This window comes from Nycticebus coucang, chromosome 3 (assembly GCF_027406575.1).
Source record: "Nycticebus coucang isolate mNycCou1 chromosome 3, mNycCou1.pri, whole genome shotgun sequence".
Taxonomy (NCBI): domain Eukaryota; kingdom Metazoa; phylum Chordata; class Mammalia; order Primates; family Lorisidae; genus Nycticebus; species Nycticebus coucang.
This window is the reverse complement of record NC_069782.1, coordinates 126,672,232-126,696,127: the sequence shown is the minus strand read 5'-3', so window position 1 is coordinate 126,696,127 and position 23,896 is coordinate 126,672,232. Positions and strand designations below refer to the sequence as shown.

The window sequence follows — 23,896 nt, the reverse complement described above, 5'->3', positions numbered from 1 at the left end:
CCCTCCCTCCATTCCTCCATCCCTCTGGTATCCTGCCCACCACCAACTTCCAGGCCTGGGTGGCTAGCCTGGGTGAAGCCTCTCGCTCGGCTTGGCTCCCTGACAGCCACACCCACGGCTGTTTCAGAAACCTCTTAATGAGGGGTGGGAGGGGAGACAACTCAAGAGGACTTGGGACACAGAGGGGTGACTTTGGAATCAGAGAGGATCTGGGTCTGACTGTCAACTTCATTCCCCCTACAGGTGTAACCTGGAGCAGCTGAACCTCTGGACTTGTTTCCACATCCATAAAATGGGAGCAATGAAAAATCCAGTTGGAAGGACTGCTATGAGGCTGAAACAAGACACTCTGTAACCTAGTACCATGGTGGGAGTAGGTTACCACAAAGGGGGGCTCCAAACGGGAGCCATCAAGTATAAATACTAGTTTTGGGAATATAAAGACTTTTTTTTACATACTTCATTTCACTTAATCTGTACCACAACCCTTTGTGGCAAGTATTGTCACCCCCCTTTTAAACATGAGGACATAAGGTTCAGGGACTTCAAAGCAAGGCAGGAACCCAGTGAATGGTGCTCAATCCTCTCGCTCCCAGCCTACTGCCTATTCTAGACCCTGTCCTGCCTGCGGATTCCCTGGTGAGAAGAACCCTTGGTGGACATGTACAGCAGGCAGGTACAGACGCAGCTCTGCTCCCAGGAGGAAAGGCTTAGCTGGGACACTACTGACCAGTCCTGCCGCCTACCCACCCTGGCTTGGCTCAAACCCACATGGTGCCTCTAGCCCAAGCTGTGAGCTCCTCAAGACAGCACCTAGTCTCCTCAGTGTTGGTGTCTGGACGCCCAGACTTTAGCCTGAAGCCAGATACGCAGGGCCACTGGGTTGCCAAAAGCCTCAGCTCTAGATCTGAGATAGAACCTGACTCTGACACTTCCTTACATGACTTGAGCATGTTATATAACTTTTGAGAACCTGTTTCTCCATCTGGAAAATGGGGATAACAACAGTAACTAGCTTATAGGATTACAATGAATGCTATGGTAATAACCAAGACCTTAATGATAACTGTTAACATTTATTAAGTGTTTTTCATATGCCAGGAACTCTTCTAAGCACTTAATATGTATTAAATCATCTAACCCAGAGCCCACAAGCTAGTGACAGGCTGGCTCTGAAACCTCCATCCTGACCCCCACAAGATACTGCCCCTCCTGAGTGTAAGGCCTGATAGGTAGGAAGCACTCAACACATGGGCACTAGGAAGGATTTCTAAGATGAATCAATGAATGAACTTCTTTATGCCTAATTTCATTTCTATCCATCATTTCATTTCCAGCACTTATTATCTATTCTGTATACATCTAGCTGAGTTATTTGATGTTCCTACAAAATATAAAGTAAAAAACCTATAACAAGTTTTAATAAAACGAGGCCTTAGTGAACAGCCTCCTGCTCCCTCTTTAGAGGAGAAGCAGTGCCCCCAACCTGGTTGTGCCACACCCCTTCCCTTCCTCACAGAAGGTTCCAGATGGGAAGTGGCAGCCCCACAGGAGAGGGGGTGGAAATGGCCAGAGGCTCAGGTTGCACCCAGCCCTCAGGGGGTGGTTGTGTAGCAGAGCCTCAGAGGCCCTCAGGCACCCAAGCTATTTATTTTGGCAGTGCCTGAGGTGGATCTAGAAGGAAGGGCGCTAACAGTGGCAGAACAGCCTCTAGGAGCTGGCCTTGGCCAGCTGTGTGGAGAAGCAGGCAAAAGGCAGGGCCTCCACTCCTGCACAGCACATCCCAGCCTCTAGCCAAGGCAGGACCCCATACACAGGGAGAGGGTATCCTCATCCAGCCCCAGAGCCCCCCATACAGGCCTCCTCCCCACTCCCCACAGAAAAGTCTGAGGAGGTGGGCAAACAAGGCTGAGTTTGAGTGAGTGTAACAACCAGTCTCACACTTTTTTTTGAGACAAAGTCTTATTTTGTCGAGAGTGTCGTGTAGGCGGTGCCTGTGGCTCAAAGGGGTAGGGCACTGGCCCCATATGCCGGAGGTGGTGGGTTTAAACCCAGCCCTGGCCAAAAAAAAAAAAAAAAAGAGTGTCATGTAGTCATAGCTCACAGCAACCTCAAACTCCTAGGCTCAAGTGATTCTCTTGCCTCAGCCTCCAGAGTAGCTTGTACTACAGGTGCCTGTCACAACGCTGGGTGTTTTTAGAGACAGGGTCTTGTTCTTGCTCAGGCTGATCTTGAACCCATGAAGTCAGGCAATCCACCTGCCTCAGCCTCCCAGACTGCTAGGATCACCCATCTCACACTTTATTTTAAACAGCAAAATTCCTTTTTTTTTTTTTGGAGACAAAGTCTCACTATGTTGCACTCAATAGAGTGCAGTAGTGTCACAGCTCACAGCAACTTCAAACTCTTGGGCTTAGGCGATTCTCTTGCCTCAGCCTCTCAAGTAGCTGGGACTACAGGCACCTGCCACAATGCCTGCTATTTTTGTTGTTGTTGCAGTTGTCATTGTTTAGTTGGCCCAGGCCAGTTTGAACCTGCCACCCTCAGTGCATGTGGCTGGCACTGTAACCACCGTGCTACAGGAGCCGAGCCATAAACAGCAAAATTCTTAAAAAAAAAAGAGGGAAGACTTTCAAAAGGCTCTACCACCTGGGGCAGGTAAAAGTAAGTGTTCTGGGCAGGAGGAGGGCAATCCACTCACATGTGCATCCCTCCGGACACCTCCATGAAACCCCCGGCCTCTTGGAAAGCCACCTATGCATTCAGATGGCCTTCACCTCCTAGGCAGCACCCAATTCAGCTCTGAACTGGGACATCTCAGGCACAGGACAGCAGGAGTACTGCCTGACATGGTCCAAAAGCACCATGAGATCTGGGGCAGTTCTTCCCCCTGGGCCCCTCATCTAGGCCCTATCTGGTTGTAAGACTCAGCTCCCGTCCATCCTGTGGAAAGACCTGTTCAGTGCTCCTCAGGGCTGCAAAGATGCTAAGGCGACCCCAGCCGTCAAAATACTTACAAGCCACTTCTCAAAACTTCAAGGCCGACAATATGTGAAACAAAGTATACACACACACACACACAGAGAAGGACTACCAGACAGCCTGCAAAAAATGCTTTTAGAACCGGGTGGTGCCTGTGGCTCAGTGAGTAGGGCACCGGCCCCATATGCAGAGGGTGGTGGGTTCAAACCCAGCCCCAGCCAAACTGCAACAAAAAAATAGCCGGAGTTGTGGCAGGCACCAGTAGTCCCAGCTGCTTGGGAGGCTGAGGCAAGAGAATCGCCTAAGCCCAAGAGTTAGAGGTTGCTGTGAGCCGTGTGGCGTCATGGCACTCTACCGGAGGATGGTACAGTGAGACTCTGTCTGTACAAAAAAAAAAAAAAAATGCTTTTAGAGCCAGAAAAGAGAGACTCTAATAAAACCTACAGAGATGCTGTTAAAGAAGAAACTGCTCAGATCACTCACACTCTCATTCATAAAATGTTCACTGGTCATCTACCAGTGCCAGGCGCAGTGGATGTCCAGACAAGCATGTATCATTGTTGGGGTGGGACTGAATCAAACAAATGATGTATGACAATCCTTTTTGGTTTTCTAATCTGTTATGTTCATGCTCCCTATTTCAAATATATTTGAATGTGTAATTTAGGAAATTCTTTTTTTTTTTCTTTTTTTTAATGTCAGACGGGTAATGTGCCAACATCGCTAAAAGATTTGTGGGAGGCGCATCTCACGCATGCGCATGAAACCCCAATCATCACGCTTATGAACTACAAAAGGATCAGGAAATTCTTGTAATGTGTTACCCTGTGGTATATTTAAAAATATATACAAATGTACAATAAATAAATAATACATGTAAATAAAAAAGAGAGAGAGAAAAAAAAAGCAGGGCTCGGCACTTGTAGCTCAAGCGGCTAGGGTGCCAGACACATACACCGGAGCTGTTGGGTTCGAATCCAGTCCTAGCCTGCCAAACAACAATGACGGCTACAATGAAAAAATAGGCGGGTGTTGTGGAGGGCACCTGTAGTCCCAGCTACTTGGGAGGCTGTTGAGGTTGCTGTGAGCTGTGACACCATGGCACTCTACCTAGGGAGACATCTTGAGACTCTGTCTCACCCCCCCACCCCCAAAAAAACCAAGCAGGCAAAGCGGGGCATCCTAGAGTGGAGGTCTGTGGAAAGTGCTGGGAGTGAACACCCTGACAGACCTGGCCTCACTCAGGCATTGCCATGGGTGGGAGGGAGCTGGGCTATATCATCCCTAAGGTCACTTCCAGCTCTGACCCTATGTGACAAGGAAATAAACAGGCCCCAAGCAACTGGAGAGGGTGGCTGGGAGGGCCCAAGTGGGAACAAGCCTCACCTTCCTTCCTCTTTTCAGACTTCCCACCTCACCCTCCCCATGCAGTGGCCTGTTGTACTTTGGCCTCTGCCACTGCTAGAGTAAGAGGCAGCGTGCAAGCTCTGGGCTTCAGTTTCTCTCTGGATGATGATGGTGTAGGGGAGGTGCAGCATTCCTGATCAAGGATCCAGATGCCAGAGGAGCAGTCATGGGCAGAGCCTGGGTGATGTGGAGGTTGTCAGCTCCTGTTCTCTAGGTTTCCTACCCTGGTGGTGCTCAATGACTTGGCCTGGGAGCAACCCCTGCTGTGCCACCCCCAACGTAACCCAATTCTCTGTGTTCAAATGACAGCTGGGGGTGGGACTAGGGAGCCCTAAGTCGAGAGGGTGATGATTACCAGCTCCCAGGGTGCTCAGGCCCAGACAAAAGGGTCATGGCCCAGATTAATTTCAACACATAATTCCTGAGCACTCACTGTGTTCAAGATCCTGCCAGGCACTCAAGGGGCCAAGAAAATGTGGGTGACATTTTAATTACCTTAAGTGTGTCTCAAAGCTTAAAGAGCACCTCCTTAGAGAAGCCTGCCTTGGTGACCTAAGAAGGGCTCCTCCATTCCTCACTGCAGTCCCCATTCTAAGTAACGTTTATCCCAATTCTGCCATCGTTTCTTCACTTTTCTGTCTTCCACCCCACCCATCATTAGAACGTTAGCCCCTCCAAGACAGGGCCCTGGTCATTCCTTTACAGTTGTACCTGGCACCTTACACAGATAAGAGTCCTCTGTATTAGTTGAATGAATGAGTGAATGAATAAATGAATGACTCCACCACTGCCCCACCAGACAAACTGGAGATGGCATAGAAGAGATTCAGAAGGCTGGGTGGTGCCTGTGGCTCCCTGGGTAGGGCACCAGCCCCATATACCTATGGTGGCGGGTTCGAGCCCGGCCTGGGCCAAACTGCAACAAAAAATAGCCAGGCGTTGTGGTGGGCACCTCTAGTCCCAGCTACTCAGGAGGCTGAGGCTAGAGAATCACCTAAGCCCAGGAGTTGGAGGTTGCTGTGAGCTGTGACGCCATGGCACTCTACCCAGGGTGACAAAGTGAAACTCTGCCTCTAAAAAAAAAAAAAAAAAATTCAGCAGGTTCAGCAGGCTATAGGGAATCACAGATGGAAGGAGCATAATCTGGGGAGACTTCCTGGAGGAGGTATGACATTAAGCTTGGCCTTCAAAGAGGTGAGGAAGAGGGAGGCATTCCAAATGGAAGGTACAGAAGAAGCAAAGCCCTGGAGTCAGGCTGGATGGCAAGTGCAGGCCAGCAAGACCAACTGAGGCCCCACGAGCTGGCCTGGATCCTGTAAGGCCTGATGGGGTCCTGCCAAGGGGAGGATCTTGGCTCGTGGTCCAACGCTGGGCTCCCGCTAAACACTGGTCTTCACTGCTCATTGATAAAGTAGTCAGGCTACAAAGATATCTGAATATGAGTCTGCAGTGTGCTGAGCAAGGGTGAATCCTAAATCAAACTCTAGCTGGGCACTCACACAATTGTTCTGCTTTCCTCTTTTTGAGTCTTCTTTGCCCCAGCTGACAAGTTCCTATTCTGACCAGCTGTGCCATCACCATGGGACTAAATAACAACTCCCAACCTTGTCATGACAAAGACCTTTTACGACTCCCCCCACCCCGAGGTTTCAAAAGAATTTCTCTCCAACTACATGTAGTGATAGATTAATTTTAAAAATGAAAAATGCTAGGACCTAAGTGTCAGTGAAGCCTTCTGATTAGCTATGAAAACCAGTGGCTCACCCTGAGCTGATGACAGAGGCCAGCTCAGAAAAGATGCTTTGGTCAACCTGGGTGGTGATGATGCTTCTGTGACTCAGTTTCTCAAGGCTAGGAGATAGAGCAGGAACAGAGGAGATGAGAGAGATGGTCAGAGAGAGAGAGAAGGGACAGAAAAGCCCAGAGGTCCTGGTCTCCAGAATTCAGGTGAGACCTCCCCACTGCCAACTCAAGCTTTCCTCTTTGGGGGGAGGAAAGGCCACCCACACCCTATCCCTGCCAAACAGGGCTTTCAACAGGGGGTGTTAGATGCCGATCTGGCTCACCTTAGCAGGCGTCTGGAAGGACTATGAACTCTATACCTGGGCTGGAGAAAATGCCAGGGGTCAGATGGTGGCCCCTGGAGGCTGTGTGACTCCCAAGAAGACTTGAAGCTAGAAATGAGCCCAAGGTTGTAAACATAGTATTAGCATCTGCAAGGAAAACAATCTGGAGGAAGACACACCAGTCTCTCTACATGAGGGGTGAGGTGATGGGCCTTTTACTCTCTAGGGTATATATTAGTGTGTGTATTGACTTTTTTTTGAAGAGTAAGGACTCTGGGTATATGTATGCACTCTCTTTAAATTTTTTTAAAATGTGGTATGGTAGAAAATCTTGAGGCTTACAGGGAAAGGTAATAAAAGATCCTTGTCATGATAAAGCTGAGACAGTTCAGCTGGGCCTCCCAGAGTCTCCTCCCCTAAGGCACTTCTAAGGAAAGCCTGTTTCCAGCTGTCTTGGATCATTAAATAGAGCTCACACTTAAGCCACTTTATGTAAGTTGCACCACAAATAAGCTGTGAGGGCAGGGCTCAGGCTGGTGCCTGGCACACAGCAGGTGCTCAAAAAAAGCTGAGAGAATGAACCAAAGAGGGGACCATATGGGAGGTGGGACAGCTCAGTGTCCTAGGAAGGAGGTGAGGGGACAGTGGGAAAGGGCACCAAGAGGAGACCTGCAAAAAGGCAGAAGCCAGCAGAACCCTAAGGAGTGTCCATAGGCTTTTGTCTCAGGGGGAGGCAGGCAGACAGCTGGTGGCTAGGAAAGATCATAGCTCGTCCTGCCTGGCTGGCCTGGGGCAGTGGCCTTCATCACCTGCCCTTCCTGAGACTAGTCTGATGAGGGCTTATGATCTTGTGGCCAACAAGAGCTGAGTCAGACTTGGGCAGTATGAAGGGGCAAGGCAGACAGGTCAGGCCTCATTCTCTCAGGTGTGCTCTACCAGCCTGAGGCCAGACAGGAGAAATCTCCTTTATTGCCCCTGGGGGGTGAGGAGGAAGGCAGCCTCCTGGGGTGCTGAAACCCAGGAAAACAAGGACTTGGAAGGAAGGCTCCCTTGCAGACAGGATGCAGCTGGTGTTGTGTGTATGTATGCAACTCCTGTCCATACAAAAAGACAGGTTCTGGCAATGCAGGGCGTGGGGGAGAAGGTGGCAAACCTGGGCAGCAGGAGAGATGTGTTTCAGCAGTAACCAAAGGGACAGGGAAGGAGCCCTTATGGGCTCAGCTCCCAGCTGGTGAAAAGGCATCCTCTCAGTTTCAGCTCAGCTGGAGGTCAAGAACTGCTGAGGCTGGCAGCTCTGTACAGAGATGCTATTTGCTTGCAAGTGAACATCTTGTCGCCGTGGTGACCCAGGGAAGCTCCAGGCAGGAGCCAGCCACAAGGCCAGGAACAGAGTCCTCTCTGCTCCAGCACTAGGCCCTGACCTTCCCAGTTGGGAAAGTGGATTCCCTAGACCCTGACTGCACTGCACTGGCCCATGAGGACCACAAAGATGAACAAGACTCCATCCTGCCCTAAAGAAGGGCCTGAGACACCAGAAACAAGAACAGAAAATCAGAAAGCGATGACGGCCATAAGAGGCATGAACAAAAACCGATTGCACTTTCAAGGAGGAGGAAAGAAGCCCACCTTGACTGGGGAATATATAGGGAAAAATACTCAGGAAAGGCTTTGGAAGATGGCATGAAACAGCAAATAAGCAAACATGTCCCCCTGCGGAGCACTCCAGCTGCTTGGTTGCTCCAGAGCCAAGAGATTGCAGGCTGCCAGTGCCTTATCTCTGGGGCCTCCCTCTGTCTGGCTGCTTTCCCCAACCCAGCTAGTCCCCCACTATCTGCTCCCCAGCTGGCACACCTTTCTAACCCTCACTGTTCCCCTGTCCTTCCTGCCTACCCAGCCCCCAGTATCACAATGGCCTCAGTTCCTGGTCTGTGGTCCCACTCCCCATCATGCCCCAGGCCACTCTTCTGCTCTGGAACCCATTTGGAGATAACCTTGTGGTGATGAATTCTTGGCAAAATCCCATCACAGCAGGATCTGTCACTCTCCTCATGCTCCCCCCTCAGCTGGGCACATGGGAACCGGAAGGCAGCCTGCTCTAGGTCTAGGAATTATCTATCACAGTTTTCAAGGTCCAGATCAGGGTGGGGAACCTGAGGTCTCAAGCCCACATGTGGCCCTCCAGATCCCCAACTGAGGTCCCTCAACCAAATCCAAACGTCACAGGATGAATTACTTTGTTAAAAATGGGGGGGGGGCCTTTCTTGCCTCCTTTGGTGCCTAAGAAAGAACAATCTTGAAACCAGAGGCCACAGGTTCCCCACCCCTAGATGCCCAGAATCAGCCCAGGCCTACAACCAGGGACTGGCCCCACAACCTGGCAATGCCAAGTACAACCAAGAGTCCCTTGTCTAACTACTTCTCTTATTATTTATTTATTTATTTATTTATTTGAGACAGAGTCTCATTATGTCCCCCTTGGTAGAGTGCCATGGCATCATGGCTCACAGCAACCTCCAACTCTTGGGCTTAAGTGATTCTCTTGCCTCAGCCTCCCAAGTAGCTGGGACTACAGGTGCCCGCCACAACACCTGTTTTTTGTTGCAGTAGTCATTGTTGTTTAGCTGGCCCTGGCCAGGTTCGAACTCTCCAGCCTTGGTGTATGTGGCTGGTGCCATAACCACTGTGCTATGGGTGCCAAGCCAACTTCTCTTACTTTTTATGTTGCTTAAAAGATAATATATGCTCAACGATGAAAAAGTACATAATTAAAAAAAAAAAAGTAAACCATATCCCATCACCCTGAAATGACCAGCAATAATGTCAAGGTATTTTCATTTTGCTCTTCTCAATTAGGATACATATTGCTGGGATCATAAGGTATGTACAAATATCAACCATTATGATGTCTGCTATTTTAATCTGAAGCCAGCTGCCAGACTAGTGATTCTCACCCTTGCTGCTTGTTGGATTCACCTGTGCCCCTTTCCCAGGTTCTACTCCTAGAGATTGACTCAGGAAGTACAAAAAGTCCAGAATAAATAAGACATTTCAAAAATCCTGTTGTTGGGCCGAGTGCAGTGGCTCATACCTGTAATTCTAACACTCTGGGAGGCCAAGGCAGGTGGATTACCTGAACTCACGAGTTCGAGACCAGCTGAGCAAGAGTGAGACCCCAACTCTAAAAATAGCCAGGTGTTGTGGCAGGTGCCTATAGTCCCAGATACTTGAGAGGCTAAGGCAAAAGGATCACTTGAGCCTAAGAGTTTGAGGTTGCTGTGAGCTATGATGCCACAGCACTCTACCCAGGGCAACAGAGTGAGACTCTGTCTCAAAAAAAAAAAAAAAAAGAAAACCCACAAAAATCCTGTTGTTTGTACTTCATATAGAATCATCAGATAAATATTTATTGCACACTATGTGCTGGGCATTGTATAGGATGCATTTCTTCATAACAGAAGGCTTGTATCATTCTTCATTCTTTCATGCAAGAAACATGTACTGAGTTTCTAGTACGCACCAGGCCCCATGCTAGAAAACAGGGCCGTGAAGTCAGTAAGACAGGCTCTCAAGGTCACAGCATGTCGGGAGATAGTTAGAAACCAATGCACGTATGCCAAGGAAAGCAGTATACACAGGAATCATGGGAATACTGGAGATGAGTTCTCACCCAGTCTGTGGAAGATCCTAAAGTCTGCTCTAGGTCTTAAAGGATGATCCAGGGTTAGCCAGGCAAGGGATTAGTGGGGCTGGGCTCCCCAGGCAGAGGAAACAGGTAAGTAGGGTTCGGTGAGCAGCCAGCAGTACTACTGGGTAGACCATATAAGGCAGAAGGTGATGAATGAAGTGGAAGGGGAGGGAGAGTGGGTCAGGGAGGGCCCTGGACCAGTGACACACTTGAGGGTTATCACCTAAGGGTGGGAGAGCCTCTGAAGAGGTGAAGCAGAGGCAGGATGGGCATTTTTGATCACTCACTCTGGAATCCACGTGCAGGGTGGATATAAGGAGTCTAGACTGAAGGCAGGGAGCCCAGTTAGGGGGCTGCTGCATTACAGGAGGGACTACACTCAGATTTTATTGCATGTCTATTATGTGGCAGACAGAATTTCAGTGGAGATGAAGATGAGGAGTACTTGAGTCACACATAGATCGTTTCCAACTTTGTACATAAAGCATCACACACATTTCAGTGTGGTTCCCTATGATAAAGCCCTTGTGGAATTTCTAGGTCAAAGAGTAAGGATATTTTTAAGGTTCTTGGTACCTTTTGCCAAATTGCTTTCCAGAAAGACTATCAATTTCACTTCCACCAGCAGTGCACAAGAGTGCTCGTTAGACTCTCAGGGACAAAGACCTGCCAGAGACCAAATCCTCTGCTTGGTCCCAAACAAAAGGACTGTGCCCAGGAATAGGTTTCCAGACCACACAAATAGTATGTCAGCCTGCAGCGCAAGTTGCTTTGGAGCTTGGCCAGGGCTGGGGAAGGGGCACTCTCTCCCTGCTCCAAACTGTCTTCCTCACTGTGGCCAAGAGCCTTGTTAACAGCGACAATGTTACTGCCCTGCTCAAAAACTTTCCATGGCTCCCTACACCCTACAAAATAAAAGCCAAACTCCTTAGCACTCTAAGACTTTCCAAAAATATCTTCAGTGCACATCCCCATGCACCTGTTTATTCATTGAACAAATATCTGAGTACCTACTGTTAGCCCACACAAAACAAAGTCCTTGCTCTCCTGGAGGTTCATGTTCTAGCAGGAGAAACAGATAACGCGTAAGTCGATCTGGAGTGTATCAGGTATTTATATGTGTAATGCTAAAAATAAAGTGATGAGAATGGACACAATTTTAGAAAGGGTGACCCTGGAAGGCCTCTAACAAGGAAATGGGTACAGAGGTCACATGGAGGGAAGAATGAGCCCCACAGACACCTGGCCATGTGTTCTCTTCCTCCCTTCCACCATGCTCAAAATACACAAGAGCCACCACCCTCCACCAACCTCTACGTCTCCATGGTTTTGCTGATGGTTTTCTCTCTTGAAGATTCCCCTCCTCTGCCTATTGAAATTGAATACTTTCATGTGCCCAGCTCAAATGTCACCTCTTCTGTGAAGCCCTCCTGTTCCCCCAGCCAGACCTATTCCTGGAACATCATTTCCATTTTCTAGTGCACAGGACTGTGATTATATGAAGGTCCCGGGCTCTGTATCTGCAGGGCCCAGCACACGACAAAAGAGAATCTCTATTTTTGGCACTTACAGACTATCTGGTTTTCATAGACTATACTGCGAGTTGCTAAAAGGCAGAAATTGCCTTACTCAGCTGCTGATTCTCCAAGTTGGAGTAGCACAGAGTCTGGCACACAGATGTTTGCCAAGGAGGGGACATAGGTGCAAGTTGCCAAAAAGCCCTGACACATATCTGGCTGGAAGCATTCTTCCCTCAAGCACATACCAATGAAAATACTCGTTTGTCTTCCGTAGTGAGAATGGAAGTTGTCTACCCAAATCCATTCTCCCCTTCCTCGTGGGCACACAATAGCCCAAGCAAGCTACACTTCCCAGCCTCATGTATAGCCAGAGAGGTCAGCTAACTGCGTTTCTGCCAGTGGAGTGTGAGCTCACAGATGACCTGGGCCTAAGGACAGTGGGCACACCTCCTCAACCCTTTCTCCCCCACAACACTGGCTGGAATCTAGAAATGGCTACAGACCAACTTTGACCATGGAGACCACAATATCCCATCCCATGATCAAGCAGCAACTTCAAAGGAACTAGATCCCAGATGCCACAAGCAGCCTGCTCACCTGTTTTGTTCACACTGGGGACATCAGGGCCATTACGTGAGCCAGAAAAATAAACTCCTCATTCTTTAAGATACTGTGACATTAGGCCTCTTCAATACAGCAGCCTCCCACTAAGGAACACACTTGCTTCCCAGGAAGAGTGCAGCACCAGTGGGACCTAAGTCCCTGTCCTCAAAATCCTTTCCTGGTGCCTCCAAGGGTCAGCAAGTTCCCAGGCAACTCACTAAGATGCGTCAGCAGAGGAGACAAGAGGAAGGAGGTGTGCAAACCAGGACAAAAGCTTTGAGGAACTCACAAGTACCTGAGCACTGTGGTCAGGGTGGAAGCCGGCTTCTGCTGCTGGGAAGGGCTAGGAATACATCCAAATGCACACACATTCACCCTAGCCCTGCCTCACAGGTCTCCTCCCACTCATCTTGCTGGCCATCACTGGGCAATGGGGAAGTACAAGAGAAATGGGGAAGGGGCAGGCCCGGGAGGTGAGGGGCATCTTACTGACTCCAGCTCCTACTTAGGTAAGAGACAAGGGTGGCCATGTCTTTCAGCCTCAGGAGCCCATAGAGACCAATGCTTCTTCCCTAATTCCAGGTCTATTATATCCCATATCAGCTCAGTTCTGAGCTTTGGTGTCCATCAAGTCACTCCCGACCAGAAGATACATAGACAGAGGACAACAGCTGTCCTCCCCAGACCCAGGTACCCAAATCACTAGCCCACCTGTTCCAGTTTTGCTGAGCTCATCAATCCCTGCCTGCCATTGCTAGCCCACCTTCCATACCTATCACTTTATGCTGTACCAAGTGCTAGGGTTGGTGCTGGCGAGGACAGAGGCTCTTCAGAGAGGCAGAACAGGTGGGGAGAAGGAGCTTGGGCTCTGGAGCCAAGTAGAAGAAGACTCATATTCTGACCCCACCCAATGGCTGGCTCTGTGACCCCAGGGAGCTTTAGTCCTTGAATAAAACAGAGGAGGTAATGATGCCACCTCACCAGGTGTTGTGAGAAAAAAGTCTTTTTCTGGTGCAGGAAGGCCCTCCATATATGCTCCTGGATGGCCTCCTTCTTGGCCTACCATGAAATTCCTACCACTAGACCTGTCCTTCGGGGGTAAGGCCCTGTCCATAAAATGTCCTCATGGAGAAAGACGTCGCCTCCTGCAAAAGACAATGAAGTATTCTGGAGCATCTGGTTGAAGTTCTGATGTTAAAGCTCCCAGGTGTAAACAGGAGTCACTCTAAAGTGAGAGATATGGCTGCACAGCCCCCAAGGAGATGTCATAAAGAAATATGCTGCGTCAAGGACACTACTAAACTATAAGATGTGAGAATCTCCAGGTGGGCAGGGGAGAGGATGCTAAAGAGGCTGGAGGCAGAACAGCTCAGAGATGCCATACCAGAAGAGAAACAGGAGAAAAGCAGCAGAAGAAAGGAGTCAGGGAGGTGACAGGCTTCTACACAGAGGAGGGGGTGGCCAGGGTGGTCCCCGCCCTACAGCCCTGCAGCCGGGGCCTTCTCTGTGGCATGCTACCAGCACATCCTGGCCCCTCCATATCCTGGCATTAAGTCCACCCCACCCTCACCCGCCAGCCAGGTACATTCTAAAGAGGAAGGAAGCTAAAAGCTCTGACCTTGCTGTTTAGAAAGGGATCTTGGAATCTTGCCTATAAAACATTCTGGATGTCAGGTAGGAGGCAAAATGTGTTCGCAGCAGCAGGAGAAGATTGAGTACCTCCAGGGTTGTGTTTGGCTTGGCCACAAATTTGATATAACCTGGGCAAGTCACACACATTCTCTCTTGATCCTCACCAGACTGTAAGACAGGTCACCGATGCTCACCCTGACTCAAATCCCAAGAGCAGTAACAGGAAAACTTACCAAAGGGGAAACACCTGCTCAGGCAGGACCAGCGGGCGGAGACACAAAGGAGGAACCTCCGGCTCACTTGAGTTCGCTGAATGGAGGGAAGTGCTCTCACAAGGCCTTGTGGGGCAAGGGGTCAGTGAGCACACAGGAACACAATCACAGTGGGCCAAGCCAGCAAAAGGAAGGACTGTCTACTTATTAGCACATTCAAAAGCTAGCTTTGCTCAAAGAAAGTCTGGCTGAGCACCTGGCAATGGTGCTAAGTGGAGTAACTCCGTACTGGGTGGGCAGGTGGACAACATGACCTTTAGGGATCTTTCATCTCTGACATCCTGCCACAACTCTCTGGTATGGAAGAGGCTATCCCACCTATGTTGTGCAATGCTCAATTTCAATTATTGTTAGACCTGCTCCTGTAGCCTTCTGGGGTTTACAGAAGGGCCCCCTTCTATGCCAACTTTCCTGACCCATGGCAGGGGCTCTGGTACCACATCACACCCCTCTGCGTGCTGGCACCAACTGTGTGGCCATGCACAGTCAGTGGGCTAGGGCTAGGAATACGCACACACACATTCACCCCAGCCCTGCCTCAGGTCTCCTCTGTGGACAATCTGTCCAATGATGCAAACATTTGCAGCTCCAAGAGGCCCTAGACTAGCTGGTTGATAACAGTAGCACAGGTGCACATTGCTCCTGAAGCCCATCCTAGTGCCAGCCTCCATGCCAAAGACCCGGCCAGGTGGGTGTGTGATCCCATTCCTAAGGGAACCAGGGGCACACATTGCTGCCCAGCTCCTGTTGGGGGAAACCTGGGCCAACCCCCATAGTTGGGGCTTTAGGGAGAACAGGGACTAAGAACAAAGTGATACAGGAGGGGCTGACCTGGGAAGTCTGGAGACAGTTGCTCATGCCTGGCTGAGAAAGGCCCTCTCAGCTTGATTCAGGTAAAAACCTCTACCGGCCTATGGCACAAGCACTTAACTTGCAGAACCAGATCCCATTGGACCCGGTGACGAGCTGGGAGGCCCTGCAGCACTGCCCCGGCTGTTGCCCTCACTGCCCCGGAGGCCAGGCTCCAATTTCAGATTGCACTTCTTTAGGGAGATCTTCCTTATGGGGAACAGAAAACTAACTTCCTGGAACTTCTACCCATGAGTGCCAGGCATCCAAGCACCTGGAACTGAACTGAACTCAAATGCTACTTCCTCAAGCATGCCCTGCTACTCCCCAAGCAAGCTGTCCACCCAGCAAGTCTCGCCTTACCAACTATCATTTGCATTTGAGTCCATTATTCCTAACCGTGGAATGAAAGGTTGTGTGATCCAAGTGAGAAGATAAACAAAACAAAAAGGGAGAAAGGTCCATGATATTCTGGATCAAATAACAAGACTAGCTCAGAACTCAGCACAAAGTAGGCACCTGTCCTGGGGAGGCAGAGCAGAAGCCAGCAGGCCCTGGGCTTCAGTCTCTGGCCCATCTACTCCAGAAGAACACCCTCCTCTCTTCCTCCTAGTGGTCTTTCTCTCTTCATAGAACACTGTGGGAGGGATACCTGCTATAGGAAGAAGGTCAGCGCAGACCTGGTTGCCAGAATCTGAGTGCCAGCCCAGCAGCTCCAGACGTCTCTGCCTCCCTCTCCTTTCTCCTTGAAAGGGAAAACACACCCGCACCAGGAGGGCGAAATCTGAGGTGGCCACTTGTTGCTTCCAAAGGTTTCTTTGCATCCAAGGGCCTTCCCACGTGGAGTTTCCACTACCAACTGCCCCCTTGGGCTGTGCCCAGCACCTGAGAGCCAGGATGATGGGCCAGCCAAGGTTGAAACATAGCTCAAAGGAGGCATCTTTTCCTAACTCACTCAAAGGTGTCCCATGGGCCAGCAGCATTCCTGACAGGGGTGGAGGCATGTGAGACAGTCTCAGGCTTCAGCTGTTAGCTTAGGTGTCTCTTTTTTAGGAAAGTCTTCTGACCCCCCACTCCAAAATCATTCATTTTTACTGCTCCATAATTCTCTTCCACCATCCTATCCTTTCCTTTAAAGCATGTGTTATATTTTGATTACTTGAGCATAATCTGTTTCCCCACTATTTTCTAGGCCCCCTGAGGGTAGGGCTGTATCTATTTGCATTTGAGCAAATGCAATAGATACAGCTGTAAGCCCAGGACCAAGCTCTGGCCCTGGCACATAGAAACAATGTATGTTTAAGCTTTATGGAGGTGTATGCTTCAGATTAGCTTTGAACTCTCTAAGACCACATTAGGCCCTTCTGGGCATCCAGCAGGTGAGTGGCAAAGCCATTGGGTCAGTCACCCAGTGCCCTAAGAGGGTTTAATCCAACTGAAACAAGGCAGGCAGGATGGGTAAGAACAGTGTCCACCATCACTGACTGAGTACCAGCTAGGCGCTAGGCATTACATCATCACAGCTACACTATGAGGTAGTATTGCCACCATCCACATCCAACAAAGGAAGCGAGTCTATGGCCATACTACCCTGAATGCACCCGATCTCGTCCAACAAAGGAAGCGAGTCTATGGCCATACTACCCTGAATGCACCCGATCTCGTCCAACAAAGGAAGCGAGGCATTAAGAGGTTAAGTAATACTACCAGTATGTAATACAACTGGGATTCAAACTCTGCCACGGTGTGAACTGAACTGTGCTCTTAACCACTAAGTGACGTGGTCCCTTTACAGTATTCTGGTCCCAGTAGGCAAACTAGTGTTTAATGCACCTGCCCCAAGCTCTGGACCTTTTTTACTCCCTATATGATATGCAACCTCCATAGAGACCTCTAGTAAACACCTGCAGGCCTGCAGGAGATGGAATGACAGGACCACAGTCTCTGGTTGGGAGACAATGTTTCTTAGCCTTTTAAAGCACACACCCCCTTTTGATAAATATACAGATTTTGCACATATACCACCTAAAACCGTGCCATGCCTCACTTGAGAATTACTGTAATATCAGGCAAGATTTTGTCAAACTCCACTTTCAATAGCTTACGTTAAAAAAATGTGCATTTTTCGGGTGGCACCTGTGGCTCAGTGGGTAGGGTGCTGGCCCCATATACCGAGGGTGGCGGGTTCAAACCCAACCCCGGTCAATCTGCAACAAAAAATAGCTGGACATTGTGGCAGGTGCCTGTAGTCCCAGCTACTCGGGAGGCTGATGTGGGAGAATTGCCTAAGCCCAAGAGCTGGAGGTTGCTGTGAACTGTGTGATTCCGTGGCACTCTACCAAGGGTGACAAAGTGAGACTCTGTCTCTCCAAAAAAAAAAAAATATATATATATGCATTTTTAGCATAAGATATCATTAAAATCCTGAATATGCTTTTCAAACCTCACATTTGCTCCAAACCACAGAGATTGTGATTCACCTGCTTTCTCCCCTCCATTGATAATCGCCACTCACAGGCAATAATAGAACACAAGGGGCCTACCACAAAGAGTAGAAATGTTCTAAGCCAATACAGAATGTGTAAAACAGACAACCTTTGGGGCATCTGAAGTACACCCAGAATAGACTAGAAATATGATCTAAGTAGGAAGATCATCAGAGAAAAGTCAAGAGATTAGGCTATTATTTCTACTTCTGATGGTCCATATTTAAGGATAATGTCAAAGTTCATAAAGCTTCAGGAAGACAATTTTCCCAACAGTAAAATATGACACTGGTGGGCGGCGCCTGTGGCTCAGTTGGTAAGGCGCCGGCCCCATATACCGAGGGTGGCGGGTTCAAACCCGGCCCCAGCTGAACTGCAACCAAAAAATAGCTGGGCGTTGTGGCGGGCACCTGTAGTTTCAGCTACTCGAGAGGCTGAGGCAAGAGAATCGCTGAAGCCCAGGAGTTGGAGGTTGCTGTGAGCTGTGTGATGCCACAGCACTCTACTGAGGGCCATAAAGTGAGACTCTGTCTCTACAAAAAAAAAAAAAATATATGACACTGGTATGGAGAAGTCCACAGAGAAGATGACCCTACCATCCAATGGTTCTTTTCCTTGAAGGCAAAGCTCTGAGGTTGAGGTTGCAAGGTTTTCTTCGGGCTAGTTTCTATTTGTAACCAGCAATTGAGGGAAGGAAAACTTGAAGTTCAAGTGGGCTATGAAGATGCTTGACCCTTGCAATTCTCCTCTTTCAGGAGGAAGCTAATCCAGCCTATGGTCTCTTCCTTCCTCCTGAAAGAGGAGAGTGCCCTTTAGGAAAAGGGGCCTGGGAGTCAGAACCACGCAGGTTCTAGCCTGGTTCTTCTACTTACTGCTGATGTTGGACAAGTGACCTCCGTTTCCCTCCCCATGAGAGGATGATCATAAAACCTATCTCACAAGGTTATTACGGTGATTAAATGAGATATTCCACACAGAGAATGTTTAGCACAGTGTCTAGAAAATACTAAGTGAACACAGTAAGTATTTTTAAGTGTTGGCTTTATTATGTTTATTACTATCCTGTTTCCCAGTAGGAATTCGGACGGTTGGAAGAACAGGCTGGTAACCCTCTCATTCTCATTTCCTATTTATTGTCACAAGTTACATGAACTCTGTGGTCAAGGACAAGAACAGCTGGGCAGGCCAGGGAAATGCTTTAGGAAAAGTAATACTCCAAGAGGCCCCAGTTTGGAAAGGAGCTGGCAGGAAAATACAAAGTCTGGCTTGGGGTGGGAGAAAGCAGACAATTTCCACAGAGGCTCTGCAGAGAGAAATGGACAGAAACAGCCAGAGTGGCTGGAGGGCATGGAAGACATACACCAAATCCCAGTGTGGGGCATAGGAAGCTGTAGGTGAACCGGAGTAAGCTTCAGGCTGGCGGGCATGGCATGTTCAGGAAGGGCAGGATGTGGGCAGCAAAGGAAAGTGGGGCCATGTCCTCAGGGAGGGGCAGCTGGGATAAAGAACCAGAACAGGAAAGCAGGCTACAGATTTGCCCCTGGTTGACCTCAGCCCCCAGCTCAAGCTCCCTCTTTCCCCAACTCCATGGGCCCAGGGCTTAACCATTATTCCAGTCACTGCACCATCTACTGTCCCCATCTGGGTCTGCTTTCCTAGGCAATGGCAAAACAGGATGCAGGTCTCAGCATTTCCCCTTTTCCTGATATCTTTGCAACAAGTACTCCGTGGTTTTCTCTGTGAGGAACAGGTCAACAAGGCCAACACAGGGAAGAAATCTGTAACTGTTAGCAGAGTGGCCCTGCCAGTTCCACACTGGGAAGAAGTGGGATGAGCTTGTCCACACTCAGCCCCACCCTAGCAGCAAGGACAGCACAGTCACCTCCTCCCTCAGCCCTGCCCTCTACACCCAGACCAAAAGGGGACTTCAGAGACCGGGGGTGGGTGTGTGGGAAGTGATTCCAGACCTCATCAGGCATCTTAAGGCCCCAGCTCAAGCTCCAGGCTGGTGCTGTGCTTACACCATCCCCAGGGAACAGAGTCAGCTGCAGGCCACCTGCAGTGGAACCAGTGTCAAGTCACATCACAGGTCCAGGAGGACATCTCCCTGATCCCATAGGACAGCCATGCAGTGCCATCAAATGAGCGACCATGGTAACAGGGCTCTCTGCCTCTGCATGAAACTGCCCAGCGCACACAGCACTGTCATGTACACAACCTCTGACGGGGGCTGGCAGAGACTGTTCCTATTTTGGAGATGAGGAGGCTAAGGGGCCCTGGCCAGGTTCACGGCTCCTGCAAGGCAGCACTGGTGGGCCCAAGACCCTTTCCCTAGCATCCCCTCCTTTACTCTGGCATCTTGCTTCCTGCTTTAAACACACTCAGTCCTCCCCCTCCATGAACCACCACCAATTGGCTTGTCAGCAGCCACTATATTCCTGAGGGCTGATAATTGCTCTCCTTCTCCAGGACCCCAGGGGTGCCAGACCCTCCCCAGTGCTCCTATCACCTGTCCCCAAAGCCTATGGTCTCTTCCTTCCATGAAGCTTGCCCACCCCCTACACTGCCACTCTCCACCCTTTCCTCCCACATGGAGCATCTCCAGTCACCCCATCCTTTCATCCTCTGAGTCCAGTCCACAACTCCAAGCCCCACTGATTGGCATCCAAGGTGCTATTTGGGCCTTACCTCCTACTCTCCTATTGGCCCTCCCTGTACCCTTACTTTGGCCTAGGTGGGTCCCTCCTTCCTGATGCCCCACCCCTACCATCCTTTAAGGCTCTGCTCTCCAATGTCCACAGCATCCCCTGACTGAGGGACACGTGGGGAGACATGCTGCCACTGCCTTCCCTGCTTGAAGTCCTGAAAGGGACAGCCTCCTAGTCAGTGTGGCCTGGCCTCCACCTCCCTGTGCTCAGGTGGTCCTGCGGCCCAGAGAAGCTCGCCCACTATGGTGATGGTGTGCCCAGCTATGAAACAAGATGACGGAAAAGGGGAGGAAGTTTGGTCTACTGAGAGGGAAGCCAAGAGCAGATGCTCAGACAAAAGCAGAGAGGCCACATAGCCCCCAAAGACAGAGCCACCTCCATTACTGGCTCCATAGCACCCCTGCTCCCAGGAGGCTGGCTGCCTTGCCAGCATCCTCCCAACAAACCCTCTTTCCCCTGAGCTACCTGGACAGACTGCTGCTTCCAGGTGTACCCCTGTCAACACCAGGCTTAGAGAGCCCTTGTCCCTCCACGTGACAGCCCTAACTGAAGGAGCTATTTGGCAACAAGCAGGCTCTCTGAGGGTCATTTCTGTTGCTATCTCCTGGTGTGGCTACTAAGTGTTCCACATACACCTGGTTTTCTTTCTGGGACCAGAGCCCCTAAATAAAGCCTACAGGAACACACAGCTTTAGGACTACCCGTGTGGCTCAAAGTTCCTTTTTCTGAGCTTCCCCCAAACTGCAAGGTGTTGAGAGTGGCCCCTGTCAGGCCAGTTCCATCTCATGTGACCCCATCCCCTGGCTGAAGTTGAGTAGATCAAGGGTGGAGACATGACCTAAATGGGTCCAATCTGAACACTCGGGGAACATGGACTTTGGCCTGGGGGATCTCAGTCTGAGTGTGGCTGGAACTGGGGCAGGAACACTTGGAACTGTGTGGGCTGAGGGGAAGGAAGGCGGGCTGCAGAGAAAAGAAGGAAGTCCAAAGGGGAGCAGAGCTGAGAGACAGAGGGAGGATCTAACATGGTTTTTCCAATCTTTGCTTAAGGCCAAGCAGCAATCCTGCCCATGGGTTCCTGAGTCCCCCCAAAACCCTTTCATAAATCTTTTTCGCTTGTGCTAGATTCAGCTGGCTTCTGTTACTTGCAATCAAGGGGTCCTAACATAGCCGGGATCTCCCTTACTTTTTCCTGCTTCTCAGGAATACAAAGCAGGTGCTCTATACATGCTGAACGAAGGAGACTGGCCCCAGATTCTGGCTTTCCTATTTCTGCCAAAGGCACCATTGTACTCTACAAATACTCTCTTTATAAAATGTGTAACTCAGCCCCAGGCAACTTAAATTAAATGCACTTTCCCTGCCTGAAATGCATTATATCCTTGTTTTCATCTCCTCTTTGGGGCAAGCCAGTGCTAAAAGGAAGGGCAGGCAGGAGCAAGCCAGAAAAAAAATAGCCTTCCAAGGATAGGCCAGTGAGTCAAGCTGTATCTGCAAACTCTGTGCTACTCCCTGACTGCCCCCATTCTAAAAACTCTGTCCCAAGACTTCTGTCTGTATGCCACACTCCTAGCTACCCAACATGACAAAGTCTCCTAACACATCACACAGCTTGCAACCTTTCCAACGCATCCTTTATGCCACAGTCCATGCAAGAGGACAGACCCATGAGTCCTAAGGCTGAAAGGAACCTCAGGGTTGTCTTGCCCAGTGTTTTCAAACATTGTGCTCTGCAGGACCCCAAGACTTAAATGGAACCCTTTGGGGAAGGGTGGCATTCTTCCTGGATTCAACCAGTACAGTACTGGTTTGGTTGTATATATCAAGCTACCTTTAAGCTTGCATCAGAAGAGTTCTAATAGCTAAAAAACTATTAGAACCCTCTTCACCATGCAGGTGAGGAACAGAAGATTAACCGGCTTACACGGAGAGCAAGGAAGACACAGTGCATGTGCCTCGGGCTCCCGCTGCTCCTGACCACCCCCTCACTGGACAGGTGAGCAATCCGAGGTGACCCTGTCTGCATCTGCAGAAGGGCACTGCTAACAGCCTGAACAACGTGGAACTGTCCTAATGCTAGTCCTTTACTATATATAGTTTCTCCCCTGAAATGACCTCACGCAGCAGCAAAGGTTTGTGGTGTGGCAAACCTGGCTCTGTGGAGGAGGAGGAGAATGGCTGAAGAAACTGGGAGGTAAACAGAAGAGAAAGGAGTCTGCAGGGTAGGGAGGGGTGGGGGTGGCAGGCAGGAAGCAAGCTTGGGAGACAACTCAGGAGAAATGCCTCCCCTTGATGCCTTGGGAGTGAGGGAGAAGAGTGAGGCTGAGATGTGCGTGCAGTGTGGGATAAAACGAGTCCCAGCCTGGAGTGGAGAAGCCACCTTCCTCCCAGGCTCCAATCATGCTGCGCCCAGATAGTGGGTGTCCCAGACCACTTTGTTCATGTGTACCGCCTTGGGCAAGACCCAACAGAGGTCCCCTTTGACCTAAACACCCCATCTACTATTTAAGACCCTCCATAGTCTTAAATCAATCGATTTGATCTTATTGCCTAAAGAAAAGGAAGCAGAGCTGGAAGGATAAACACCAAATAAGAACAGAGACTTTTCCTTCAGAGTAGATGGGGAGAATAGAGACTCTCTGGGTGGTGGGAGTACAAAGGTTTTTTTCTTTGGGCCTTCTGGTCTTGTGCACAATTTTTACCTGAATACTTATGACTTTCACGATAAAGACAAACTTACTGCTTGCTTCTCTCCAACCTGCACCCCATCCTCAAATCACTAACCCTTCTACAAACTGTCTGCTCACCCCTAACACCTGATCCATCCCAATCCCCCCCCAAGGAGCAACTTGATTGAGTCCACAGGGACCTCTGCCACAGCAACTCTTTCTATAAAATGTCTATACATTGCCTTTGTCTCAACTTGTCTACACTGCAGGATTTAGCACTTGTCGACATACTGGCTTGTTTGAAATCACATCTTTAGTAGAGATGTAAAGAGACCTCATCTTTACTAAAAGTAGAAAAATGAACCGGGAGTCACAGTAGGCGCCTATAGTCCCAGCTACTCGGGAGGCTGAGTAAGGAGGATCGCTCTGTCTCCTCTCCCAGGCAGACTGTAAGCCATGGAAAGAAGCAGCGTAGAATATTAGAAAGGGCACAGCAAATGGAGTCAGATTACCTGGATCAGATACCAGCACCACCTGAATGTGGAGAGCAGACCACAGACCTGGCTTGACCTCTCTGAACTAGTCCCCAAGTTCCTCAGCTGAGTTCCCTGGTAATACAGTTTCCTTCCTTCAAAAGGTAAGGATAGATTCTGAGTAGCCTGGCAACCTCACAAATTCTGAAAGAGATCATTTCGCCTTGAGAACTGCAGGCCCCAGATCAGCCTACAAAGGGGTCCCATCTATCCCTATCCAAATTAGCATGGGACAGTGGGCCAGACACATGAAGAACAGGACCTGAAGCCTCTTGTTGGGCATTTCCTCTGGGCCATGGCCCCACCACAGCCACAGGCACAAGGCCCAGGGCTGCAGCAAAGTGCTTGATGGTCAAAGATGGACCATATATCCAGGCCCTGGATCTTCTAGGGGACACATGTCACAGCAGGACAGAGCTAGGCTCAGGCTCAAACAGGAGGGTCCGCTACAGATTAAAGACCCCAATGCAGCTTTCTTATTGCC

The 23,896-nt window shown here is 49.7% G+C and overlaps 1 protein-coding gene and 1 non-coding gene across 4 annotated transcripts in view; both read right to left on the bottom strand.

The window, feature by feature from the left end:
- The window catches only part of UBTD1 (ubiquitin domain containing 1), a 59,476-nt gene that overhangs the window by 19,490 nt on the left and 16,090 nt on the right, over positions 1-23,896 (bottom strand). The window lies entirely within an intron of this gene.
- LOC128582943 (small nucleolar RNA U13) lies at positions 3,679-3,782 on the bottom strand. The gene has a single exon (XR_008379351.1). It is a non-coding gene; the product is annotated as a small nucleolar RNA U13 (small nucleolar RNA).